We start from the raw sequence: 14,947 nt of genomic DNA on the forward strand, positions 1-14,947 counted from the left end.
TGAAAGGTGCCACGTGCAGAGCTCCCTCATTTGCCACCAGATCTCCCAATCACAGAGACAGCGTCGCTGTGCAGCTGCTAAGGACAGCGCGTCTCGTGCAGAAGAGCATCCTTTGTGCTCCGTGTGCGTGTTCCTCCTTTGAAATGAAGTTGTGCCGCCCGGTGTTCCACGTTACGTGTGGTACCTGCTGGGCTGAGTCTCCTCCCCGCGCTCCGGTCGGTTCCGTCGCGCTGCCGCAGCCCCGGCAGCACCGCGGCGTTCGCTGGACGCGTTGTTGGCGGAGCCGGCACCGACAATCTTGACACGTCGAGGCGCTGCGGTGGGTTTGCCTGGAAATTCCAAGGTAATTCCAAGGCAGACAGTAATAATCCCCAATTTATGTAGTAAAATTTAAAAGAGTGGAATATAAATACTGGATCACTAATTGGAAGTAATACCTGTAGAGAAAAAAACCTCTAGTTTATATCTACAATAAAAAATAATGTGTGCTAGTAAATCCGCCTGGTAGTAATGTAATGATAAAAATGTTAAAGTGTAAATAGATGAAATTATATAGGCATGAGCAAGAAGTAAATTTAATTTCAGCTATTACTTGGTGAACTAGGCAGCAGTTGTTCCCAATCTGAATGCTAGTTTAAAAAACACATTGTTTGGAATTCCTTTTAAATGATAAAGGCAGAAAACTAATGTGGAGTCATTGGTAGCTTCATTTGAACAACCGTTATGAAATAAACCGCAGACACGAATGACTGCATAGGAAACAAAGTGAGGAAGCTTTAGATTTTAAACAGCATTGGAAAGTGATCGGGAGTGTTTAGTATTTAAATTATAACAGAGCCACGAGATGGGAGGCAACAAAGCTCAGAACCAAACAGAGTCAAAACGTTACATTTCTTTTTTTAAAGAGAAGTATAAAGGAACCACTAAGTAGTGGCTGTTTATAAACAGGGGTATTAAAAAGTTCCCAGGCAGTAATGATTCCCAACAGAACACTAAAAGATATTTAGATGTAAAATAATATTAGAAAACAGTTATGACAGTCTGAATTTAACCACAGCTTTTTTGGGGTTGTGCAAAAACATGACCGCTATTAATTACCTCTGAGTTAAAATAAAAAGACATCAAACTAGATGTGATTAACAACAGCTAATTTTAATTTTTCAGTGTGCTATCCAGTCCGGCTTCTCCCTCCAAGGGCGTGGTCTGAGAAAGCCACACCCCCAACTCCCCCCGTCCAAGCTCCGCCCCTGCCAGTCTGTGCCCTCCCCGAGGCGCGTGTCCCTTACAGACCCCTCCCAGCAGCATAATGCATCGAAGCCCCGCCCGCGGCTCCACCCCTAAACTCAGCCCCTGCTAAACCACGCCCCCTCAGAGCACGTGCTGTACAGAGCCCACCCTACTCTCGGCTCCACCCCTCCCTTCCTAAGCTACGCCCTCTTTGGGCGTGTCCTTCTCCCTACCCCAAGCGGCTCCTCCTATGGGGGTGTGACACACGGAGGCCCCACCCCCTGCCCAGTTTCCCCAGGTGGGCCTCCCAATGGGCGTGTCTTCCCAGTCCACGCCCCTCAGCACGGATCCCACCCCCGTGGGTGGGGCTACACCCAGCTGCGCGCTCGGCCCCCCCACCCATGCGTGACCCTAAGTAACCCCATGGCAGCCCTATGGCTGCCCCACAGGTATCGCTACAGCAGCCCTGCTCCTGCCCCGCAAGAGCTCCAGACACGCCTCTGCAGAGCCCCCACAGCAGCCACTTCAGTGCCCCACAGCTATCACCGCAGCCGCCCCATCCCGCCCCACGGCCGCCGCTGCGGGACCCCTGGAGCCCCCGGCCCCACACCCGCCCCGCAGCCCCACAGCGCGCGGTCTCGCGGCCGCGGTGCCGGTGAAGCCACGTGCCGGCCGCGGCCGGAGGAGCCGCCGGTTTTCCCCCCCGCACCCCCCGATCGCTGCTGCCGCGGCTGGAGGAGCCGCTGGTTTCCCGCCCACACATCCCCCGATCGCTGCTGCCGCGGCCGGAGGAGCCGCCGGTTTCCCCCCCACACCCCCCGATCGCTGCTGCCGCGGCCGGAGGAGCCGCCGGTTTTCCCCCCCCCACACCCCGATCGCTGCTGCCGCGGCCGGAGGAGCCGCCGGTTTCCCCCCCCACATCCCCCGATCGCTGCTGCCGCGGCCGGAGGAGCCGCCGGTTTCCCCCCCTCACACCCCCCGATCGCTGCTGCTGCCGCGGCCGGAGGAGCCACCGGTTTTGCCCCAACATCCCCCGATCGCTGCTGCTGCCGCGGCCCGAGGAGCCGCCCGTTTCCCCCCCACATCCCCCGATCGCTGCTGCTGTCGCGGCCGGAGGAGCCGCCGGTTTCCCCCCCCCACACCCCCCGATCGCTGCTGCTGCCGCGGCCGGAGGAGCCGCCGGTTTTCCGCCCAGCCCCGACTCTCCTCCTTCCTCCTAAATCGCCGCTGCATGCCGCCACGATGTCTTCTCTTCCGCCATCTTGTTTCCCCCTTCTGCGCTCATTCGCTATTTTATACCGAGGGAGGGAGGAGGCGCTCGCTGATTGGCTGACAGTGTCAGCCTCGGAAGTCGTCCATTGGCTCATCCCCACGAGGGGTTCTCCGAGGGGGTGGGAGAAAGGCGCTGATTGGTCACCGTGTCGCTGAGGGGAGGAAGGCACTGATTGGTCACTTTCCGCCGAAGTTCGCCCTCCCAGTAACAGGCGCTGATTCGCTAGCGCCCCTGAGGTAGAAAAGGCGCTGATTGGTCGGCGTTTTCTCGCCGACGTTAGCCCACAGCAACGAAGCGCTGATTGGGCAGCGCGGCTGACGGGGCGGCTCGGCCATTGGCAGGAGGGCGGGCGGGGGGCGGGACCGGGCGGGACAACGAGGTAATAAATGGGGCGGCGCAGAACGCGCGCAGGACCAGAAAGGCGGAGGCGGCAGCGGCAGCGCGAGCTCTTCGGCCCCCCCCTCCCCCCGCCCCCCCGCGGCGGGAAAGCCGAGAACGGCAGGAACGGCGGCCGGAATCAGTTAACGGGGCGGGTCAGGGCGGTAATTATCGTGCGGGTGTTAATTGGGGCTCGGCGGGTTAATGAGTGACCGGCGGGCTGGGGTGTATCTGGGGGTTTTGATCGGAACTGGGGTTTTAAAGCCGCGGGTTTGGGGGGGGGGGGGGGGGGCGGGGGCGATTAAGGCTCCCGGAGCCGCTTTAGCGGCTTAAATCTTTGTGTTGAACGCGGGAGGAGCCGGTTCGGGGCTTTTCTCAGCAATCGGGGCTGGTTTGGGTCCAATTCGGCTTTTAAAAGATGTTTTTACGTAATTTTTGGGTGCCGATTTGTGCCAGAAGGCGCCTTTGAAATCTGTTTATTGAGGGTTTATCAGGAGAATTAAAGTTTAAAGCTCGGGGAGATTTGGGGCTTTTCCCCGGGATTTTGAGTCCAAATCGGTTTTTTTAGAGCCCTTATTTATTTAAGTTGTTATGTTTAAAGGGTTTATTTGAGGTTTTATTTGGAACATTTTGGGCGGGTTTGAGGCTCCTAAGATTTAATTGTTGGTTTATTATTTGATTTATTATTTCACTGCGGTTCGGGGCTCCTGAAGACGCTGAGTTGTTTCAATTATTTAGCGCTGTGAGGAGCCGTTTTGGGGCCGTTGGGGTCTAAATCGGCTTTTTAAAAGGTTTATTTAACGCGTTTAAAGTTTGAGGGGCCGATTTGCGACTTTAAAGCTTTTTGAATCTACTTATTGATAAGAATTTATACAATAGATTAATATTTAAAGCCCGGGGGGTGATTTGGGGCTGTTTCCCAGGATTGCGAGTCCAAATGCGTTTTTTTCTGTTAACCGCTTATTAATTTAAATTATTATATTTAAACGGGGCTTTTTGAGGTTTTATGAGGGTTTTTTTGAGCATTTTGGGCGGTTCTGAGGCTCCTAAAGCCGCTTAATTGTTTAAATTATTAATTGTTAAAATAATGTAAGTAGTTGTTGAAATAAGTGTGTAAGTTATTGTATTTAAAGCCGGGAGGGGCATTTCGTTGCTTTTTGGGGGGTTTTAGGGCTGAATTCACTTCATTGAACGTGTCTAGAGCTGGGGGTCCCAGATCTGGTGCTGATTTGGCCCCAAAAAAAGCTTTAAAAATCTATTTATTTATATAATTTACTGAATTAATATTTAAGCGGGAACATGTTCGGCTTTTTTAACCCGCCGCCATTTTGTCTCCCCCGTCCCGCTCTCCCTCACGCTGAGGGGGCCGAGGAGACGCTCGCTGATTGGCCGGTGCCGTCTGGCGGGAAAGCCTCCCCCGGCTCAGCCCCGCTCGGCTGTCTCCGAGGGAGAGAAAGGCGCTGATTGGTCGCTGCCTCTGAGGAGAGAAAGGCGCTGATTGGTCGCCGCCTCCCTAAACCCACGTAATTGTTTACATTCCATTTTAAAATTTATTTCTATATTTTAATTTAATTTAACTTATTTTTAATTTAATTTAAATTTAAATTATTAAAGTTAATTTTAATTTAATAGTAAATATATAGACTAAATCAGTATAGCAATATGCTACTATAAACGATATAATATGATGAATAGTAGAAATATATAATATATAATCTGATATAATTAACTGATCAACTAATACTCATTGATATTATGTAATGAAATTTATAATTAATATATAATGGCATAATGATATCTATAATATACTATTGTAATGATATTCATTAAATATTAATATATATTATATATATTATGTATAATTACTATGTAATGTATCTAATCTATTTTTACATATATATCTTATTATATAAAGCTGTGAGGGACCATATTTGGGCAGGATTTTGAGATTTTTAAGGCTGTTTGGTCTCAAATTCAATTTACTTCATTTTGGGGCTGTTTTTAGGATAATTTGTGCTCAAAGAAGCTTTCAAGATCCATTTTTTTGGCAGTTAATTTGCTCACTCGGTTAATGTTGAAGCGGGGGGATTTGGGGCTGTTTCCCAGGACTGTGACACAAATAACGGCCCTTTCCTTCCCTTTCCCACTGCAGCTCCTGCGCAGAGAACAGCGAAGGCAGCCTGGCCACGCCCCCTCCGGCTGACCGCGCGTGCCCCCCCCCCCCCCCGCAACTCGGCTGACCGCGTGCCCCCCCCACTGCACTCCTGCTGACTGTGCCCCCCCGCCCCCCCCGGCTGACCGCGTGCCCCCCCCACTGCACTCCTGCTGACTGTGCGCCCCCCCCACCTCCTCCGGCTGGCCACATCTCCACTGCACACCATGGCGGGGAAGGGGCGGGGGGGGATCACAAGGGTCTATGGGGCGGTGTGGGGGTCAGGGGGGCTGTGGGGTCAATGGGGTTGTTGTGGGGTGAAACACCCCTGAAGAGGCTGAACACCCTGCAGGTGAGTGACCCACACAGTGCCCCACAGTTCCCCATAGCACCTCCATTCTGCCCTATGGATCCACAACACTGCCCCACAGCACCCTATAGCTCCTGCTTGCTATCCCACAGCACCCCATGGCTTCTCCACTCTGCCCCATATGTCTACAGCAGTGCCACAGAGTACCTCATATGTCTTCCACTCTGCCCCATGGGTGCAGAGTGCTGCCCTACAGCACCCTATAGCTCCTGTACTCTGCCCCACAGATCCACAGTGCTGTCCCACAGCACCCTATAGCTCATTTGGCCTATAGACCCACTGTACTGCCCTACAATGCCCCATGGCTCCTACACTCTGCCCCATAGACCCACAACACTGCCTCACAACACCCCATTGCTCCTGCACTCTGCCCCATGGATGCCCAGTACTGCCCCACAGCACCATATAGGTCCTGTACTCTGCCCCATATATCCACAGGAGTGCCCTGCAGCACCCCATGGCTCCTGCACTCTGCCCCATGGATGCCCAGTACTGCCCAACAGCACCATATAGGTCCTGTACTCTGCCCCATACATCCACAGGAGTGCCCCCCAGCACCCTATGGCTCCTGCATTCTGACCCATGGATGCCCAGTACTGCCCCACAGCACCATATAGGTCCTGTACTCTGCCCCATACATCCACAGGAGTGCCCCCCAGCACCCCATGGCTCCTGCACTCTGCCCCATGGATGCCCAGTACTGCCCCACAGCACCGTATAGCTCCTCTACTCTGCCCCATACATCCACAGGAGTGCCCCCCAGCACCCCATAGTGACTCTACTCTTCCCCATAGACCCACAGTGCTGCCGCACAGGACTCTACTCTGCCCCTTAGACCCAGAGAGCTGCCCCACAGCAGCCTGTAGGTGCTGCGTTCTGCCCCATTGGTGCAAAGTGCTGCCCCACAGCGCCCCACACCTCTGTCCACCTGACCACCCTTCCCTCCTGACTGCGCCTGCGCTGCCCACTATGGGTGGGTCACAAGGGTCTATGGGGCGGTGTGGGGGTCAGGGGGGCTGTGGGGTCAATGGGGTTGTTGTGGGGTGAAACACCCCTGAAGAGGCTGAACCCCCTACAGGTGAGTGACCCACACAGTGCCCCACAGTGCCCCATAGCACCTCCATTCTGCCCTACGGATCCACAACACTGCCCCACAGCACCCTATAGCTCCTGCTTGCTATCCCACAGCACCCCATGGCTTCTCCACTCTGCCCCATATGTCTACAGCAGTACCACAGAGTACCTCATATGTCTTCCACTCTGCCCCATGGGTGCAGAGTGCTGCCCTACAGCACCCTATAGCTCCTGTACTCTGCCCCACAGATCCACAGTGCTGTCCCATAGCACCCTATAGCTCATCTGGCCTATAGACCCACTGTACTGTCCTACAATGCCCCATGGCTCCTACACTCTGCCCCATAGACCCACAACACTGCCTCACAACACCCCATTGCTCCTGCACTCTGCCCCATGGATGCCCAGTACTGCCCCACAGCACCATATAGGTCCTGTACTCTGCCCCATATATCCACAGGAGTGCCCTGCAGCACCCCATGGCTCCTGCACTCTGCCCCATGGATGCCCAGTACTGCCCAACAGCACCATATAGGTCCTGTACTCTGCCCCATACATCCACAGGAGTGCCCCCCAGCACCCTATGGCTCCTGCATTCTGACCCATGGATGCCCAGTACTGCCCCACAGCACCATATAGGTCCTGTACTCTGCCCCATACATCCACAGGAGTGCCCCCCAGCACCCCATGGCTCCTGCACTCTGCCCCATGGATGCCCAGTACTGCCCCACAGCACCGTATAGCTCCTCTACTCTGCCCCATACATCCACAGGAGTGCCCCCCAGCACCCCATAGTGACTCTACTCTTCCCCATAGACCCACAGTGCTGCCGCACAGGACTCTACTCTGCCCCTTAGACCCAGAGAGCTGCCCCACAGCAGCCTGTAGGTGCTGCGTTCTGCCCCATTGGTGCAAAGTGCTGCCTCACAGCGCCCCACACCTCTGTCCACCTGACCACCCTTCCCTCCTGACTGCGCCTGCACTGCCCACTATGGGTGGGTCACAAGGGTCTATGGGGCGGTGTGGGGGTCAGGGGGGCTGTGGGGTCAATGGGGTTGTTGTGGTGTGAAACACCCCTGAAGAGGCTGAACCCCCTACAGGTGAGTGACCCACACAGTGACCCACAGCAGCCCATAGTCCCTCTGCCCTATAGAGTCACTGCACCCCATAGCTGCTTTTACTCTGCCCCATAAATGGACAGCAGTGCTCCACAGCACCCTATATCTCCACTGTGCCCCATAGACACACAGTGCTGTCCCACAGCACCCCATATCTTGTTCACTCTGCCCTATAGACCCACAGTGTAACCCTACAGCACCCCATAGTTCCTCTGCCCTATAGATCAACAGCACTGTCCCAGAAAACACCATAGCTTCTTCCCACTAGCCCATAGGCCAGCAATTCTGCCCTACAGCGCACTAGCTCCTGCACCCTATCCCATAGACCCACAGCAGTGCCCCACAGATCCAGTCTGCCCTATACAGCCACAGCACTGCTCTGCAGCACCATATACTTCCAGCACTCTGGCCCATTGATATGTAGCACCCCACAGCTGCTGCATTCTGCCCATAGATCGACGTTCCTGGGTCCCCTCACCCCACCAGCTGTCCTGGGTTGCGATGCTGCACGGGGCCCTGTGCACAACAAAATGAGGACAGCATGGCTGCTGGGCGCCACCCTGCTTGGAATCCAAGATGGCTGGGGGGAGGGCTGGCAGCCATGCTGGCACTGCCGGAGGGGCTGTTGGTCTGCGCCGTGCTCAGGCGGCAGCTCCCGGCTGTATCGGCTGCTCCTGTAGCCCTGCACCCTGCCCATGGGAACAAGGTGGCTGCCCTGATGGGCGTGGCCATCTCGGCTGCTGTGTCCCTGCTGGTGGGCGGGGCCATGGCTGTCATGGCTGCCAAGCCTGTGCTGGAAGGGTGGGGCTGAGGTGGGCGGTGCCTGCCTAGGGTGGCCATTTTGGGGTGGGGCCCAAGGTGGGTGGTGGGGCCTGTGACTCTGTTTGCCCCTGACGGCCATCTTGGAAAAGGGCAGCACTGTGCCGCTGCCATCCTGACGTTGCTCCCCCAGGGCCATGTTGGGGGATTTTTAACCTGGTTTTGGGGCCAATTCTCACCCAATAAAATTAAATAATGTAAAAAAACCTTAAGCATTTGGTTTCTTCCATTTCCAGTGAAGGATTTGGGGGTGGGGTTTAGGGTTGAGGGTGGGACTGAAGGTGTGGGCAGGGCCACTGCCAACCCCACCTCCCTCCCAAGCTCTCCCCAATGTGCCTTCCCAAAGGGGTGTACCCTAATCAGGCCCCACCCCCTTTCCAAGCACCTCACCCTCCCAGCTGGGCTCCTCCCCCTTGACCCACACTTCCACCCCCATTGGTGGGCTCCCTGCAGGGGCTGTGGCCTACAGACCTACAACTCCTTCCCCTCCCCTGCTGAGCCATGTACCCGACAGGGCATGACAGGGGCAGACAAAGCTCAAGAAAGACCAACAGAGCCAGGCAGGGCCTGAGAGAGCTTGAGAAAGTCCAACAGAGCCCGACAGGGCCCGAGAGAGCTTGACGGATCCTCACAGAGCCTGACAAAGCTTGGCAGAGCCCAACAGGACCCGTCAGGGCCTGACAAATCTTGTCAGCTCCTGATAGAGCCCCAATGTGTATGACAGAGCCCTGGGGGTCTCAACAGAGCCTGAGAAATCTTGACAGGGCTCAGCAGACCCCAAGAGGTCTCGACAGAGCCCTACAGAGCCCATCAAAGCCTGACAGAGCCTGACAGACCCAAGAGGTCTCACAGGGCTTCACAAAAACCAACAGTGTCTGACAGAGCCCGACAGGAGTGCAGGTGCTGTCACTTCCAGTGAGGGTCCAGGTGATTTGATAAGGGTGGTGTGTGGGGCCCGGGGTGATTGACCCCTCCCCTTTCCCAGGGGATTGTGGGAAGGGGTGGGCGGGGCTCAGGGTATTTGAGCCCCAGTCCCCAGGTGGGGAGCTCATTCTGCTGCTGGGCTGCTTGGGTGCTGGTTCTCTGCTGCTCCTTTAGCAGTCGGCAGCTTTTGAGCTGTTTAAGCTACACGGGCAGATGTGTTTGGAGAAGTAGAGATGTCTGCTTGAGGTAGGACCTTCAGGAGCAGAGAAGTTTCAATAGCAGCTGTAGTTGAAAGTATGTTTCTAACTTTTTTTCTTCTATTGAATCAATTCCTGGTACTTTGCGTTTTCCCTAAATTCCTGATTGCAATGAAGATGGGGTGTTAATTCTTGGTTTGTATTGGTGTGTAACAAGTTGCTGATACAATCTCTCCTCCTAGGATGCTCAGGTTATCTACCAGGGGTTAGGATGAGCATCTCGTATCTGTAGGTGGAGTTTTAGCATTTCTGAAGGAAGCAGCAGGACCATAAGGCAGAGTGTCTTTCAAGCTACGGGGTGGCTCATGGCCTCCCTGATCACCCACAGAACAGTGTGTTGTCCACAGACCCTTTGCAGTGTGCGGTGGACCCTGGTAGATCATTCAAATGTAACTCCCAGAACTCCGTCAAGGCGAGGAATAGCGAGGGAACTAGTACGGACAACCATGATCTGAGTGCTCATTATTGTGTATGTGTTTTTGTATTGTGGGTGATAAAGGGGAAAGTGGCAACTTTCTGGTATGTCCCAAGCAATACAGTTTTTTGCTTCTCGCCGTCGTAGGCGTCACCAGCGCTGAGGGTTTGTGACCGCGCCAGCGGCAGGACATGCCGACCGGACCGCCCTGGAGCTCAGCAGGAGGTGGGTGTCGCGGACGGACTCGGCGTTTGCCCCGCGGCGCCGTGTGCCGGCGTGGCTTAGCGAGCGCGTGCTTTCTTGTGCTCCTGCAGGCGCTGAAGAGGAACCCGGCGACGCGGGAAGACGGCCGTTGGCGCACGTGGCGTTTTCCTCTGCCGAAGATGGGTTCGGTCCCTCGGCCCTCTGAAAGCTAAGTGGAGGCGCGAGGGCTGGGAAGGGGCCGGGAATGGCAGGGCCGGGGGGTTTAGCTCTGCTAAGGGCAAGGGCCGTCCAGGAACCGCGCCCTTGGCGCGGGTCAAGGGCCCGGGGACCTTTACCGTGCGATGCCAGCGTGTGCCGGGCAGGGCAGCTCCAGCCTGCGTCTGCGTTGTGGTGTAGTTCGGGAAGCCTGCCTTGCGCCTGTCAGCCGATCCTGGGGTCTCGTTGCGTTCGAGGGGCACGGAAGGCCTCTCGGGTGCCACCCCGGGATCTGGAACGCCGGTGCCGATCGGCGTAGCGCCGATCGGGCGCTGGTTTTCTGGTGTCGGCAGCCGAAAGCGTGGCGGGTTCTTGCCTTTGGGCCGTTTCTGGTCAGGGCTGATTGTGGCGTTGTCCTGGGCTGTGCCGGCAGCTCTAGCCATCCAGTCTCAGGGACTGGAACTTCAAGATGCTGGGAAGAAGTTCTTAGGTTTTTCATCAGCTTCTCGTTTGGTTGCGACGTCTCTGCTCGGTTGTGGCGCTGCCGCCGTCTCGTCAGGAGCCGTGACGTCGGGCTCCTTTTCCGTTTGAGGATGCAGGAGAGGCTCCTCTCCTCCCCGTAGATTATTGGGATCGATGCCCTTCTGGTCTCGGAGCGTCGTGTTCGTCGTGGAGCGTTTTTGGCGCTGTGGCCGTCGCGTGGTCTATAAGTGCCGCGATTGAGAGACGGGGACGCAGCTTGATGCAAGCAAGGTGTCCGCTTTATTGTTTGGCAAACATACATTTATATAGTCTAAGGCACACATGTTTCATGCTGATTGGCTAATCACTTTAACAGACATTAAGCTAGCTAAGGCGGGAATGTTGGTCAGGCAGTGTTCGCATGGTAACAAGATCGTTATCTCGTAGTCAAAAGCTGTCCCCCCGCTCCAGGGCGCAGGCACCCCCACCGACCACAAGCTCCCCGCCTCCAAGTTGCCTCACAACTAGCGCAACACTTAACTTTATTCATACAGCAAACTAGCCTATTAACTCCAAATACAGAAAAATAACTCATCAACTCTAAATTCAGACAACCCACATCTCCCCCTTTTTGTTTTAATTAACTGACCCTCCCAAGGTCGGCGAACGACCAACTCGAGGACATCTTATTTCACTAACAGCTCCGTACTGGGGGTTTTCGTAATTTCGTTCTGATCTTGGTCCGCTCCTTGCTGCACAAGGAGAATCTTGTTCATTGAAGCAGTTATTGATTTTTGCAAGCATTGTAACACACATGGGATTACTATTAATAATGCACAAATCATTAAAAGAACAGAAACTCATTTGAATGTCTTTGGCGTATTCAATCTTAGAATATAAAATGTCTCCAGACCTTTGTGCTACAATTTTCCCCCAATCGTTAGAATAATAATCATACCGGGGAGAATATTCTGTCTCTCTACCTGTTATCAATAACACCTGAACTGTATTCCACTCAATTGTTAGGCAGTTATCACACCAGCGTCCTACTGTATGGCGATTTAGCCACTGTGATTTTCCACAATTAGCACAAATTCTACAAATCCACGGATTACATTTTTCACATTGGGGACATTTAAGCTCCCATTCGTTAACCTCTGGAACAGAGTTCATTCAATTATTGATCGGTGGTGTCTTCTATATCAGTCGCAGGATCAGGACCAGGAATGTCTTCAGGCGGCTGCTGCAGTGTCTCTCGAAAAGGTCTCACGTTTTTAGCTGGGATCCAGCGGGGGCCTCTTTCTGTGGAAACACAAGCATAGCCTCTTCCCCACGTGACAAGGGGATAGGGTCCCATTATCTTACCTGTTTCGGGGTCCCGGATCAATACTGGCGGTTTAATCTTGGGTTCAAAAAGGGTGTTTGTGCTAAAATGGCGAACTACTGGAGGATTGCTGTCTAATAGGGAACAATTCAAAAAGTTAAAAACATACAAGGCTTTCTGTATTCGCTCCTCTGGCGTAGCGGCTCTTATTCCCCCTTTCTGTTTTAATAACAGGTGTTTTAAGGTTTGGTGGGAACGTTCTATTAAAGCTTGTCCTGTAGGAGAGTGAGGGATACCTGTAACGTGTGATATACCTCAAGAGGCAAAAAAGGTAGTTAAGGTTTTAGATACATATGCGGGGCCATTGTCAGTTTTAATTTGAGAGGGTACCCCTGAAGTAGCAAAAGCGCGCATTAGATGTTTTTGCACATCACGTGCTTTTTCTCCTATATGACAGGAGGCAAATAACATTCCTGAAAATGTATCAATAGAGCAATGAACAAACTTTAAACGACCAAATTCAGCGAAATGAGTGACATCTGTTTGCCAGAGTTGAAGGCTTTGTAGCCCTCTGGGGTTGACTCCTTCTGCTATAGAAGGGAAAGAGTGCCTTTGACAATCAGGACACACCGCAATGATATTATGGGCTTGTTGTATAGCGAGGTCAAATTGACGCTTAAGGCCTGCAGCGTTTTGATGAAAAAAGGAGTGGCTGAGTTTAGCTTGCGCTAATCGATGTGGTAACACCTGCACCGGTAGCGTAAGCAAATCCGCTTGTCGGTTCCCTTCTGCAATAAAACCAGGTAGAGAAGTGTGAGATCGAACGTGCATAATAAAATAAGGGTGAAGACGGGAATTTAACAGAAAGATGAGTTCTTGTAACAAATTAAACAGTGCCGTATGAGAAACATCTCGTAGCACAGAAGCCTCTGCTCGGCTAACAATTCCTGCAACATAAGCAGAATCAGTGATTATATTGAGAGGAATAGACCATTTTCGAAACACTCGAACAACTGCAGACAATTCTACTATTTGAGGAGAACCCTGTACAGTCTCTACATCTGAGTTCCACTGTTCTCGATGATCATCCCACCAAAGGATGACAGACTTGTGAGATTTGCCAGACCCATCTGTGAATACAGTGAGGGCTTGTAAAGGCTGGTCACTCCGCTTTGTAATAGGTAAAAGGTGAAAATCAACGCTTAACAGTTTGTGAGAAGGCGGATGAGAAGTGAGTTGGCCTGCATAGCCAGTTAGAGCTATGCCTAGTGTATCTGATTGTTGTTGTAACCATTGCAGGTAAACACTTGTTACCGGCATACATATAAGGATGAAGTCCGTGCCCGCCAGGGTAAGTAATCGCTGTCTGGCCCTGATGATTAAAGATGCAAACATCACATGTTGGGTAGAAATCGTCTTTGTGGCTTGGTTAGGCAGAAAAATCCATTCAATGATCAGTAAAGGGTCCGTTTTCTGTCAGTCCCATTGGAAAATAAGTGCATGAGGCTGTCGAACAGGGTTAAGGATGATTAATTGAAAAGGCAATTCTGGTTCCCATCGATGCGCTTGTCTGGAGGTAATCGCTGCCGCAGCTTTATGCAAGGAAGTTATGGCTTCAGGACTGAGAGTTCGCGGAGCGTTTAAGTCCGAGCTTCCTTTAAGCATTTCGAATAAGGGACGAAGATCCGCATTAGTGATTCCTAACAATGGTCTGACCCAATTGATTGTTCCTAACAGTTTCTGCACATCATGTAAATTTTTTACATTTGCCTGTATTTGTAAAGGTTGCGGAGCAATAGTCTGAGCCCTTATACGCCATCCTAAGTATTTCCAAGGTGGCACTTTTTGAGTTTTTTCTGGTGCAATACAGAGGTCTGCTGATTTTACAGCAGCCACGACAAGGGCTACAGCTTCCTCCATGACTTCATGGTGCTGTGCTGCCACTAGGATGTCATCCATATAATGATATAACAATGCAGCAGGTACTACAGTTCTGACAGGACTAAGTATTTTTGCTACATACCATTGGCATATTGTAGGGCTATTTTTCATTCCCTGCGGTAGCACAACCCACTGGTATCTTTGCAGAGGGGCTTGCATGTTGACGCTAGGAACCAAAAAGGCAAATTTAGGAGCATCATCTGGATGCAATGGAATGTTGAAAAAACAATCTTTGAGGTCTGTGATGGTTAAATGCCAATCTCTAGGGATCATGGCGGGTGACGGAAGCCCAGGTTGCAGGGCCCCCATGTCTTCCATAGCGTCATTAATTTTTCTGAGGTCATGGAGCAAGCGCCACTTGCCAGTCAGTTTTTTAATAACAAAAACGGGCGAGTTCCAAGGACTTGTAGAGGGTACAATATGTCCCATAGATAGTTGTTCATTAACTATTTCTTGGAGGGTGTGAAGTTTTTCCAGCGGCAGGGACCATTGATCAATCCAAATAGGAGTATCTGTTTTCCAAGTTAACTTTAGGGTTTCACGCCCCTCAATGGCCCCACCTAAAAATGTGTCTGGATAGACATCCCCCACTGAGACAACACATCACACCCCCACAAGACCATAGGTACTGGTAAGATAAACGGTTTGACTGAGGCAACTTGTCCTTCTGAATTTTGAACTTGTATTATTTCTGCGCTTTGGCGGCTAGCTCCACACCCCCCGATTCCTGCTAATGTCTGAGAGACATCAGCTAAAGGCCACCTAGAAGGCCACTTTGCTTGAGAAATAACGGTAACATCTGCACCTGTATCAA

The 14,947-nt window shown here is 52.6% G+C and overlaps 1 protein-coding gene across 12 annotated transcripts in view; it reads left to right on the forward strand.

The window, feature by feature from the left end:
* The window catches only part of LOC135578760 (uncharacterized), a 37,819-nt gene extending 29,202 nt beyond the window's left edge, over positions 1-8,617 (forward strand). For all 12 annotated transcript variants that reach the window (XM_065054797.1, XM_065054798.1, XM_065054800.1 and 9 more), the window contains 2 exons: positions 41-4,401; positions 5,031-8,617. The gene's annotated coding sequence lies outside the window, so the exon portion shown is untranslated. The remainder of the gene's footprint in view (positions 1-40; positions 4,402-5,030) is intronic.
* The last annotated feature ends 6,330 nt before the right edge of the window (positions 8,618-14,947 follow it).

This window comes from Columba livia, chromosome 2 (assembly GCF_036013475.1).
Source record: "Columba livia isolate bColLiv1 breed racing homer chromosome 2, bColLiv1.pat.W.v2, whole genome shotgun sequence".
Taxonomy (NCBI): domain Eukaryota; kingdom Metazoa; phylum Chordata; class Aves; order Columbiformes; family Columbidae; genus Columba; species Columba livia.